This window comes from Anser brachyrhynchus, assembly GCF_964034855.1.
Source record: "Anser brachyrhynchus genome assembly, chromosome: 1".
NCBI classification, from domain to species: Eukaryota; Metazoa; Chordata; class Aves; order Anseriformes; family Anatidae; genus Anser; species Anser brachyrhynchus.
The window spans coordinates 50,266,420-50,279,293 of record NC_137694.1 but is presented as its reverse complement, the minus strand read 5'-3'; the positions used below and the strand labels follow the sequence as shown (position 1 = coordinate 50,279,293).

The following is a 12,874-nucleotide window of genomic DNA, read 5'->3' as shown; positions in this document are numbered from 1 at the left end:
CCATTTTCAATATGCTGATGGGAATTTCATAATTTTCAAACCCTGATAAATACATTCCTCCCTTTTCTGTCCCCAGAAGCAAAAGTTGAGTAAAACTATTGTTTGTTTTTATGCGGTCACCATAGGAAAGGAAGTTTTTGAACAAAGTACCGGAGAGCAAGAGCACCCAAGTTTAAAAGCCAGCTCTAGCAATGACGGTTTCTGTGACTTGGTCAGTTATGTGTTGTAACACAGCTTTGCTGTCAATGTAATGAGTGTGTGTTTGCTTCATGCAAAAAATAGGGGGAAAAATGTGATAAAGCTGGCCTTTTGCTAGTAGACTAGGACTATCTGTGATCGGTTTGCAGTTTACTCAGACTATTAACTACATGCCTCAATGTTTTGTGATTTTTCTTTTTCCTTAACTTTGGAATGAGCACAACACAGCCCTTAGAGTACTTTGTGGTCAAAGGTGTTGTATAACCATGAGTTATTTATTATGAAAGGAATGCACTCTTGTTCAAGTGAACTCCAGCATGAATACCATATGACAGGATTGAAAGGATGGTTGTTTATCCTATAGACCAAAGTAGTATTTGTCTTAATAAAATAATAACATTTTTCATTTATCTTTAGAGAACTGATCTAATATGTCTCTTTGTTAAGCTTTAGGGACAGATTTTTCAACCGTGATTCACCTTGTCAACTATTTATTCATGTGAACAGTTCTACAAAAAGTTCAGATCATAATATGTGTGAAAGAAAAGAAGAAACAGCTTATGTCAACCTCTATTCAGGGCAGTCCTGAGTCTAGCAACGACATTGACTGGGAATATAACTGAAATAATCTAGGCAGTTATGGTCTTATATTGGAAACAATGTAACATTAACCAAAAGAAAAAAAACAATTAAATTATATTAAATTAAGATATGAGACGGAATAAAGACAATGGGGGTTCTTCCTGTTGAAAATAAAATGCTTCAAGATAACCCTAGCAGAATTCTGCATAGCAACAGGTTGAAGAAAAGGATGGGTGAGTTATTAAAATAATTTTTTTAATATATAGAAAACAAGAGTAAAATTAATAACATTGGACTAGGTCTGCAGTGAGACTGAGCAACAGCAGCTTCTTTGTTGCTCAAGCATCATTTCTCTTTTGAACAAGAAAATATCAGGTAGAGACACATTAGCATATGTATTGTGAAATGTACTTTTGTTTAATGAAAATGTTCTTTGGCCTGCCACTATTGCTTGTGCTAAAAGATCTTTGTGGAATACTATATCCATAGTGCCTAAATAAATGAGTTTCATTCAGCAAATATTGAGTATGATATGGGTCCATGGGCCTTCACAATCACCACTGCAGACATTGTGTCATTCCTCACAAAACCATGGCATGCATGTCACAAAGATGTGGCATACAGGACATTCAAAATGGGTGTTTTCACCTTCCTCTGAGTGTCCCCATCCCGGTCAGTGCTCAGGAGAAAACATGAGGTGAGGTAGACAAGCAAGGCCTAGCTCATGTGGCCAATCCACAGTAGATCTAGATTTAAAGAGTTTCTTCCATGCATAACCTGCAAACAAGATCATCACTTTTAGCACTGTTTGTTACTCAATTTGCAATAATAACCACAGCTGCCAGGTGCTCCTACCCTCAAAGCATCACATTCAAATAAGATATAAAAGAAACATTAAACAGAAAGCAAAGCAATCAGGAAGAAACCTTGCATGTTCTTAAGTAGGGCCATGTTTATTTTTGAATTTTAGAGTTTGGTACATGAAAGCCTCAAACTCCTTCTGTCTCTTACACCCACATGTAACATATAGTTTTAGTTTCATGTTATGAAAACACCACTCTGATAGCCTGCAGGCCAGTCCCCACATTATTTTAAAGCCTTTGAACTAACCCCTCCCCCCAACAAAGCAATTATTTTGAGTTCCAATTATTTTTACTTGAAATTATTTTGATTTAATTTGCCCCCACAGGGGTTCCACTAGTGCAGCCCTATTTATTTTATTTTATTTTGTTTTATTTTATTTTATTTTATTTTATTTTATTTTATTTTATTTTATTTTATTTTATTTTATTTTATTTTATTTTATTTTATTTTATTTTATTTTATTTTATTTTATTTATTTTATTTTATTTTATTTTATTTTTAGCATTACAAGCATAGACAAAATTTCTCTACCCCCTTATTTTGGCATGAAGTGCTTACCAAACGGTCACTATGACAGCAATAAACATTACCTCTGAAGGATTTCAAAGAATAGCTTGGGTTGAAAGGGATCTTAAAGATCATTTAGTTCCAACCCCCCTGCCATGGATTTATAACAGTCTTGCAACTCGTCTTTGAGGAATGGCTGTGTGCTGCTGCAACCCTTGCATGAAGCACTTAACCCACAGAGGTAAGATGCACTTCCAGTATCTACAGCTCATTAGGGCTGTAGGTTTTGATGGCTTATGATTTTGGTTCTGGAGGTCTCAGCTTCTGTTCTGTGTGGTTTGGCCAACAGGTGACTGCTGTGTTGTAAATTCACTTGGAAAGTTATGACCGTATAGTGACACGGTCATGGCTGTGACTATAACTCTAAGACTGAATGTTGTTAGCAAGCTTTTCTTCCTTCACTGCTGCATTTTTAATGCCTGAGCAAATTAAGATTATTTGAATTGCTTCAACCATTTAAAATATTTATGCTGCTACGGAAGTCTTAAGGTCATAAAGAAATTGCTACTAATAGAAGAAATGTATTATCAGAGTCAGTGTTTATGATTCTTAACTTTTTCCTGCTACATGACTCACCCTACTCAGTTATTTAGAAGTGGATATTTTTTAAAAGGACTGACTTCCTCTGAAAGAACTCTTCACTTAGTTACAGTCAGAGAAAAACAGATCCAAGAAATTGAATTAAGGGAATGAAACAAAAAGGAAAATACAAAACCTGATTCCTGTATTATTTTTAGGCATTCTGTTTCGCACTATGTGATCTGTCAGAGAAAGCCAGAGGAAAAACAGCAAATTCAAAACCATACGCTCAAACAACATTCAAGACCTGACCTGGAAACTTGGTTTCTAAAATAGCCAAGGCTTGAAACGTCTCCACACTGAGAATCAGGAGCATCTGTGCAGAAGCTGCCTGTCACTCTGCTGTGCTAGTTTGGAAGGGGGCAAAGGTCAGCCTGGTGATGCAGAGTCATGTTTCCCAGTGTTACCCCAGCTTGGGAACTGGATCAAACCTAAAGCCCAGACCCAGAAGCACACAGGAACGTGGAAGAGTGCAGATCTGGAGTTCTCATTTGCATTTTGTACAGGTTTTTAACCCCAGGGAAGAACGGGAGAGTGAGATTGTTTTAGATCTGAATAACACAAAAGGTTACATTACAGTAACAACTTTTCTGATGCTTCAGGGTGCTTAATCTCAGATCTCTACCTCATCTCTCTCCTTCCAAGCACCCAGCTCTGCAAGGGGGCAGGACTTTGTCACCCTTCTACACCCCACTGGCAGGCACCACAACCCCAAGAGAACAGGAGGAGGAGGATGTACATCTTGCCATCAGAGGGGGACACAATTCAGCAGAGTCCTAAAAGCTGCGTGTGAGCAGAAGCAGCTGCTGTGAAGGGAAGGCGGGTCAGGAAAGCACTGCAACTTGCAAAGAGGTCAGGGAAGCACTGCAACTTGCAAAGAGTTCAGGGAAGCAGGAAGTGCTGGCAGCTCAAATGTTGCCCCAACAGGAGGTTTTGCAAGTGCAGCCAACCATCAAGTCATATCTGTGCAAGGAGTTCATGCACTGGAGGCCTCCTTTGCAAAGCTATCTTTAAGCATCTGCACTAGATGCTACCATTACATTTTGTGCTTGCATTTCCACAGATCATTTAAGGTAGTTAAGTGTTCATGAGCTGGAGGATATTCTGAAACCCTGTGCAGGTCTCTAACCTTGTGCCTAGAGGAAAGTGTGACCAGCTGCAGCACTGAGGGTTGCAACAGAATGAAATTTCTACATCTAGAGCTAACAGAGCAAGAGAGAACAGACAGCAACAAAGGGATCTCTGCAGCTTTTTTGCATTTAACTCTTGAATTGTTGCACTATAACCCCTGTGATGGGGCTGCACTGCACGACTGGCAGTGACATCATAGTGCTGCCACTGGCACTGTGGTCCCCCATCTGTGGGAGAAGTTAATTATAAAGAACTACTGAGGCCAGCATATTCGGTGAAATGCATCTGCAAAGGCACACTGGGAAGCTGCTTCTGCCTCCCATCTGTGAGCATTTCCCTGTCCTCTGGGGCTCTGAAATAAGGAGCATGTAGCTCGCAGCCTCTCCTGTTCTGCAAAAGCAGTCCTGCCTGATTACAAGAAGCAAATGTTGGATGTTGTGTCCAGGGAAATGCCAACCTGTATTACTAACAAGATACTCAAAATCCATGCTAGATGTTAACAGCTGTGTGCCCAGAGGAGTAATGAGGAGCCTTGGCCATAGCTGTATAGCAATACTGTGGTGAGCATCTGTGTCTTAAGTGACTGATTCCTCTGTCCTACAGGTAAACAGGATCATGCAGAAGGTGTCCTAGCTTGGGAGTAACTTATCTCTGGAAGGAAGATGTATAACCAGACCCATCCTGCAGCACAAGCCCTAGCTGATCAACAGAGAGGGTCGGTAGAAGCAGAGGTGGCACTCCAGGGGAGGGACTTCTTTGACCTGAATGCTGCCTCTGACCTGTCTGAGTCCTGTTCGCAGCAGCACTGCACAAGGTTTTCTGCAAGTATTTGTAAGGCTGTGACCAACCTGGTGTTCATCTGAGCAGCACTGGTGTGTGGCAGCACTGCTTGTGGCCTCACCAGTGTTCTCCTGCAAAGTCTGTCGATATGAATTTAGATGTCCCTGGGCTTGAAAAAAACAGCTGTGAGCTACTGCTGATGCCACTACAAAGTTCTTTAATGGCAATTTTTCAGAGCATGTTGAGTAGTTGCACAAGAGTATCTACAGTCTGCCTGCCTGCTTTCCTTGTTATCCATACATTCTTTCATCTCACCTTAAGCCTCTGTTTATTTTGCTTGGAGCAGAATACTCCCATCTTAAACACTTACTGAAAAATAAAATAAAATAAATAAAATAAAATAAAATTAAAATAAAATAAAATAAAATAAAATAAAATAAAATAAAATAAAATAAAATAAAATAAAATAAAATAAATGTTAGCTGGATTGTTTCTGTGAATGTAACTTTCACTATTAACCTTAAAAATTCATTCTAATTTTGTTTGCCAGAATCTGTATGCTCTTTCTTGCAATTCATGTTATATGTTTTGCCCTGTTCTATCATTTAATTTCAGGATATATTTTGTGTGTGACATGCTTCACAAAACACAGCTGTATTATATCTAACTCTGTCTAGGCTCAAAGCCCAAAGAACTACAGTGTTTCTTAGTTAAATATCACCTGGCTTACACAGCAGTGATATTTTTGTAGTCTCTTTCAATTTGCTTTCTACGTTTGTTTTTACAGCGGTATCTTGAAATAAAATATCTTCATTTGTCTGTACATCAAAGCTCATCAGTACTGATCATTTTCCACTCACAAAGCTGGAAATCAGACTGAAACTCCTAAAAGATTTTGGAGCATTTAGAGTTTTCAAAGTATTTGAATGGATCTCCAGCATAGTGTGTTGCTAATGCAGGCTTCTTTTTACTGGAGAAATAGGGTGACTTTTGATCATCGTGGTGTAGTAAGCTGTGCCAATTTGAAAAAGCAGCAAAACCACTTTTCAAGCAGAGACTAAAGAGTGCAAAGTGTGATGTTTTGTTGACGCTTTTTCAAAATCAAAATCAAATTGTGAAAATTTTGGTTCTGCAACATGGAACTTTCGCTTATGGAGTTAAACTAGTCAGGACAGAGACACTGTTCTGAAGCAGACAATATTTCATCATTTGAAAGGTTTCCTATGAAATTTTCCAAGACTCCAAGTGGAACATCAGCTGATATTGGCAATATTGGCAATGTTTCAGATAGTCTGGCATGAGATGCTTGCCACGCTAAAAAAACCCTACAAATGTTGGCCTGTTAGGGTCTGCTGAGTTTTGTTTAAAAATGGAAGCCAACATAGAAATATTTAAATGATTAAAAATATCCCTGGATTTCAAAAGTTTGTAGTATAAGAGAGAGTTCATAGCAAAATATTTCCCCAGTGGCACTGCTATTTCTAATGAATGTGTATGTGAAGCAGTCCATCAGGTCAGCGAATCCCAGCCTGGCTTGAAATGCTTGCGCTGCTGGACCTGGAAGGACTGTGTGCCCACAAGTGATCTCACAGAGGCGAGCACTGCAACGAGGCAAAGCACTCAGCCCTGGAAAAAAAAAATACATTAACCAGGTCTGACTGTGCTTCCTTCCTTGCCTTGTAGAATATACAATATTTATGAATAAGCTTTATAAATTAGTATCTGAGAGGTTTCTGTGCTAGTTAGAGCTGCACAGCCTTGTTCTGGATGATTCATTCATTGAGTCAGGCAGCCATGCATGCAGTCATTCATAAGTAATGCCGTGCTTCCCTTCAGCATGCAACAATGATTTACCTCCCCGCTGCCTTTCAGTGTTTGTTCAGCAAACACGCTAAGCTGAAGAGTTCCTATTTCAAGGTTTACCATTATTTTTAAAGAAACCGTGTTACCTAAATGCATGTATACAGGGTGCTGTACAGAGAGCCAAACAGCAATATCAGTAGCAAATGGCTGCAACATTTGGTTTGATCCAGAGTATCCCCCCAAAATGTTCTGACTTCATCCATCCATAAGAGGAGGCTTGTACTGACAAGCAAGACTTCAGCTCCTTTTGCATTCATGCTACTTTAACAACATTCCCATTTTAACATTCACCTGGACTCCTTGAGGAGGGCTGTCAGCTCCTCCTAGCCTCATAAAACCTGGAGCACCAGTATTCAATCTTTTGTAATCAGCTTTTTTTTTTTTTCTAATCTCACCAATGGACAGGAAATAAAAACATACAGAAAATCACAGACCAAGGAAGAACTTTTGACCTGTGTGTTTTTAAGGAGCTATGAAATATTAAGATCTGGCCAGAGCCGCAGATTGGGCAATAACATTTGTTTGATTTCTGTAAAATCATAGAATATTGGATTGGCCTCATTCATCTTTACACAAATAAAAGGGAGGCACTTTGTCTAAACTAACCATTTTATTACACACACACACACACACACTTCGAGGGGGGGGGGAGAGAGAATAAGTTTACATGAAATGAAAGCACTGTGTGACACTGCATAGAAGATTGTTTAGTCTTCTGGTACCAGGTAATTCCTGCCTATAGTGGAATAACAAGATCAACATAAGTACATATCAACAAATACACAGCTCATTGCAACCGACACAACTAACAAAATCCAGAGTACAGACACACTTTAGGTGAAGAAAATGATTATGCAGCATGGGTGCCTCCTTCTAATTTTGGGAGGAGAAAATATGTTTTTTCCTCATTTCTAAATAGACTTCTGAGCTGAACAAGTTCCAGTTGAGAAAGCTGGCCTTAAATAGTGTTTTATTTCATGTAAATCCACAGGAAAAAAGGAACTGAAATTTAAAAATATTGCTGGGTGTGACACGTTTGTAGATCGCAGACATCTGGGGTATCACAATTAGAAACCCTTTATGGACATATTTTCATTAGTCATAAAAAAGACAAGTCATATTTTCCTGTTTTCTCAAGATTTCAAAGCTCTGCATTGTATCCCTAAACGTAAGTCATTAAATTATGTTTCAAGCTTAAGGAATTTCATGCTTTGAAATTCTTTTGAAGTTGGCAGATTATTTTATTTTTCTGTTTTGCCTTTTTTTATTTTTTTTTAATTTTGGTCCTTACAAAAGGAGCTTCAGTTTATCTTCCATTATTGTTCTCTTTCATAGCTCATCAAAGGACACCCTTATGAAAAGGTACATAATCTTGTTAAAGAATAATGTTTTGAAACACTCTGCTGTATTTTGAAAGCCTTGGTAATGTTATTACTTTAAAAATAGATGTTAAATGGTTTACTTTTCCTCTTTTTAATCAGATTTTCAAGGAAAATAAAATTATTTTCTTTGAATTTTTGTTTCTTTACTTTTGATGTATCTAAGGTATTGCACCAGAAAAGCAGTTATATTTCCCACATTTTTTGTTTGTTTGTTTGTTTTCTGTTGTCTTTTAAGTTCTGAAGTGTTTTAATTTTAAAAATTTACCATGTTCAGGACACCATATGGCCAATTTTCCAGGTAGCTATCTATAGCTGATCTTAGCAATTTATATGAAAGAAAAGTGCATTTGCAGACAGGGTACTACCAAGTTATGGATTTACTTGTGTATTGCTGAGAATTATTTTTAATGAAAGGTAAATTTTCCACTAAATGATAAATTTTATGGAGTGGCTGGAAAATGCAGAAAATGCAGAATTTCAAAAGGATAAAACACCCCAAAACCTGAAATACGTTGTTCTGTTGTGGTACTTTGTGGTACATTGTTTCTCTGTACTTACAAGTTTTGAGTCAAATTTCTTCCAAATAATTAAATGAAATATGCATGCTAGTGCTGTAAATTTTTCATTTTTACTTTACGCATAACATGGGATTCTTCTAGACTCTTTTGAACTAAAGATTTGTAACTTGACACACTTTCTATAAATTTCTCTGCACTCTGGTTGCTCATGTAGACAACTCATCATACTTGATCATTACAACCATTAAAATCTGTTATGCTTGATCATTAAGTGCTTATCCAAAACTCAGAGGAAGATTCTGACGCATACCATATCTAGTTATATGTTTAATTCAGTAATACTATTATGTTATTCATAGTGATAAATTAACATTACAGTAAAAACAATAACTCCTTTTCTGTCCAATATTTGCATCCAACCTGGCCACTTCTCTACATAGTTGGCTACAGAACAACAGTTAGAGGATGGATTATGACTTCTTCCTTATTAAACAATATTTGTAAGATAAATATTAACCTGACATTGTTTTGTTGTATTGTTTTTACATACCTACCTAATCAAAGAGTTTTAATGCTAATGTGCTCTCTGTGCTCAGGGCAGAACAACGGAAAGAACAGTGGAAGCACAATCAACTCTGAGCGTTACTTAACACTAACACAATTATTATCATCAATATAAACAAAATAATCTGCTCTGTTGTTCAGTGCAGAACCCTAATTGAGTCTGGATTGCCTGGGGTAGGCAGTCCAGCTTCTTGTCTTGTCTGAACAAGGTTTAGGTCCTCCTAAAAAACCTCAGAACTATAGATGAGAAAGAATTGGAAATGTTATGATTATCTTCATTTTTCAGATGAGGAAATGAGGTAACGGAGCATTTGTCTGCATCAGCACTAGGGACCAAACCTACAGCCTATGATTTCACTAAATCTCCATTTGGCAGGTAGTATATATAGGCCAGTGCAGTGACCCCTGCCATCACCATGTCTTTTTCTGCTTCATATTTACTTGCCTTTTCTCACCTTCCTGAAATCCCAGCAGTGCCCTACTCTCTCTGTTCAGGCTTTGTGTTCTTTGTAACATGGATGGCTGAGGAGAAGTTGTGGACAAGTTAACTGCATGCAAATCTGGATCTTTACACAAGACGGAAGGAGTCTGTCATAACTGAAACATATTCAGTTATATTCTTCACAAATGGCTGCTCTTGTCTTTTCTGAAGCAACTTAGGCTGTCTGCACAACTCATATGTGGAAGAAAATCTCTGCTTTCAGTATACAGCATAAAGGTGAGTCTTGGAAACATCAAACTCATCTATAAGAAACCATTTTTTTAGCAGGATTATGCTGGTGTGGACCACTGGATACTGAAACCACACTAACCTGTTAGTTTGTACTGCACTGAGTAACTTGTTATTAATTTTTTGCATGCTATCTAAACCTCAGTTTGCAAATCTTGTGGAGCAGATGTTGTTTTAGGATTATTAGTCTGGACAGCACAGGGGGAGTCATATCCTCCTTGGAAGCCTGACCACAACAAAGAGGGTGAATAATCATTCGTATGAGTCTACAGAATAAGCACGTTTCATACACCAGCCCCTTTAAAGTACAAATAACTCAGTCGTCAATGAGCTGTTCAACAAGACATTTCCAAATACGTGCATTAACAACTCCTATAAGAACCAGGATATTATGGGTTGAATGACATTTCTTCTCTACTTTTCTCTTCCACTTTGAACCCATTCAGGCACCTTGAAGCCACATGTAGAAGCTGCAGTGACACTTGCTGGAGAAGGCTGAGCTGATTACTTTCTGCTTCATGGGCTGCTGAGATTCCAGGCACCAAGTTCTTTGCTGTACTGATTACCCTTGCATTTTAGCCCATTAAGCATTGCAAATCTGCTGAGCTATCCAACTTTTATTCAGAAACCTAAAAACTTGTACCATCATCAAGCACTCCACAGATGCCCCAGATATTACAGCAGCACAATCACTCTGCTGTTTAGAGTACTTTGTTCCTGTCTCTGTGAATTATGGGGCGTCACATCATGACGTGTTGTTAAAATGGGAGGTAAACCAACATGACATGGCATAATGGGATACAGTCTGTGTGTATAGGGAGAAGGGTGGGAAGGGTAATACAACTAGACCTATATCTGATGAAAAATCAGTGACCAAAAATTTAGCCAAGTAGTCACTTGTATCTTACCAGATTATTCAAAAAATGAGTCAAATTTTTGTTGTACAGTGACTTGAAAGCAAAGTAAACTGATTCCATAGCTGTAATAATTAAAATCAATATCTTTATTTGTATTTCAAATAAATCTGCAGCTGATCCAAAAGATGCCCCAATTTGTCAACATTAGTAGCTTCTGTTAAACTGAAATGTTCTGTAGAGTACGTGCAGTTTCACCGAAGTTTGGAATAGAACACATAGGTTTGCATCAAGAATGTGTATGGCTTCCCACTCCTTCCAGTCTTACAGCTCCTTGGCAGCAAAAGGCTCCCAACATCCATCAGTCTGTCATGGGACCAGAACTCCTCTTGCCGTCAGAGATGATTTTGGCACTTGTAGTCCCCATTCCACAATAGATAAGAACCAAGAGTCAAAGTGCTGAAATCGTTTGTGGAATGACTTTACCTTTTTCCACACAGCTCTAGTCAAATACTATATGGGTAACTATATTAAATGCAGAAGTGCTGTTCCAGTGGCCCATAAAATCAATTCCATGCAACATATTTAGGTTTTAGCCACATACCAGACTCCTTTCTCTCTTTTTCTCTCTTCACCTATACCTAAGTACTCTCAGCAGCAGGCAGCAAGGAGTCTCTCAAGAGAGGCATACATTAGCCTGCAGCCTGACTGTCCCCAAGGGAGAAGTACTTTCCCCATCCTAGAGTAATTGTTTTTAATTGCAAAACATCCTCTGCCTAAATAAAAATAAGATTCCCCTTAGCAGACTTAGACAGGCCGAAAATTATTTATTATTTACAATACCTTTACACATAGGAACTCAGTCATGAATCAGAATCCCAAGGGACATCTTGCTACTTATAAATTAATCTAAATATACTGTTTTGTATACTTCCATTTCTGCTTAAGTTTTTTAATTAGTGGGTGACTGAATTAGAGAAATGGGTGCAGACAGCAAAGAGCACTGGAAACCCGTTTCTTGCAAAGTGCTTGTCTTCTATTAATGTGTCCCGTTGAGTGTTTTTGAGCAATATGCACAGCATTAGTTTCTGAAAGCAGAAAAAAATGAATAGAAGAAACATTTAAACTGGCTGAGAAGCTTTCAGAGGGCAGGGGGGAAAAAAAAAATAAATAAAAAACAAGAATCTGTCATCTGGTAATCACAAAGTGTATTATACCATGTAACCTTCTTGAATGCAAAAGTTTTATGTTCTTGCCAAGCCCAATTCTTATTTCAGCTTTGTTTTCAGTATCTCTGATAAACTTTCAGAACAAATGTTGAGATTATATTTTATGATTTATCAGATCACAGTGACCCAACCTTTTCTTGCATCTCTTCACATATTTCTGAAAGGTAACTCAGAACAAAAGAGCAACAAGACAATGTGTCCCTGCAAATATAATGAAGACCTTTTCTCCTCAGTTCTAAATCTACCATCTCTGTCAGGTGTACACCATAAGGTTTCTTCCTCATTCTAATTAATGGTCTCCCTACCCCAACAGGAAAAATCTCTTTCCAAACAGTCATTACCTCCAGAAAAAGACTTTGGTCACTATACATTTTCCCTGCAATTTAAATGCTTATAAAATCAGTCCAGTAGGCCTCCAAAGTCTGTCTGTAAGGGCACCATCTGATGACTCACACTCATGTTACAGATGAGAACTAAGATGGAACAGAATCAGCAACTCACTGCATCTTTGCTGAGTTGGCAGAAATCTCAGGAACCATAGATCTGGATGTGAGGAGGGAAGGGAAGGGAAGGGAAGGGAAGGGAAGGGAAGGAGGAAGGGAAGGGAAGGGAAGGGAAGGGAAGGGAAGGGAAGGGAAGGGAAGGGAAGGGAAGGGAAGGGAAGGGAAGGGGAAGGGAAGGGAAGGGAAGGGAAGGGAAGGGAAGGGAAGGGAAGGGAAGGGAAGGGAAGGGAAGGAAGGGAAGGGAAGGGAAGGGAAGGGAAGGGAAGGGAAGGGAAGGGAAGGAAAAAGAAAAGGCAAGGCAAGGCAAGGCAAGGCAAGGCAAGGCAAGGCAAGGCAAGGCAAGGCAAAGAAAGGCAAAGAAAGGCAAAGAAAGGCAAAGAAAAGAAAGGCAAAGAAAAGAAAGGCAAAGAAAAGAAAGGCAAAGAAAAGAAAAGAAAAGGCAAAGAAAAGGCAAAGGAAAGGAAAGGAAAGGAAAGGAAAGGAAAGGAAAGGAAAGGAAAGGAAAGGAAAGGAAAGGAAAGGAAAGGAAA

The 12,874-nt window shown here is 38.5% G+C and overlaps 1 long non-coding RNA gene across 9 annotated transcripts in view; it reads left to right on the top strand.

Moving 5' to 3' along the window:
• Positions 1-12,389, top strand: part of LOC308191680 — a 30,096-nt gene extending 17,707 nt beyond the window's left edge. Inside the window, exons 1-6 of one of the 9 annotated variants that reach the window (XR_013948199.1) lie at positions 2,188-2,392; positions 4,525-7,732; positions 7,861-7,926; positions 9,315-9,404; positions 9,500-9,746; positions 10,205-12,389. This is a non-coding gene — a long non-coding RNA (uncharacterized lncRNA). Of the gene's footprint in view, positions 1-2,187; positions 2,393-4,524; positions 7,733-7,860; positions 7,927-9,314; positions 9,405-9,499; positions 9,747-10,204 lie in introns of those variants that run through there. The other 8 variants (XR_013948201.1, XR_013948204.1, XR_013948200.1 and 5 more) reach the window with 8 other exon arrangements.
• The last annotated feature ends 485 nt before the right edge of the window (positions 12,390-12,874 follow it).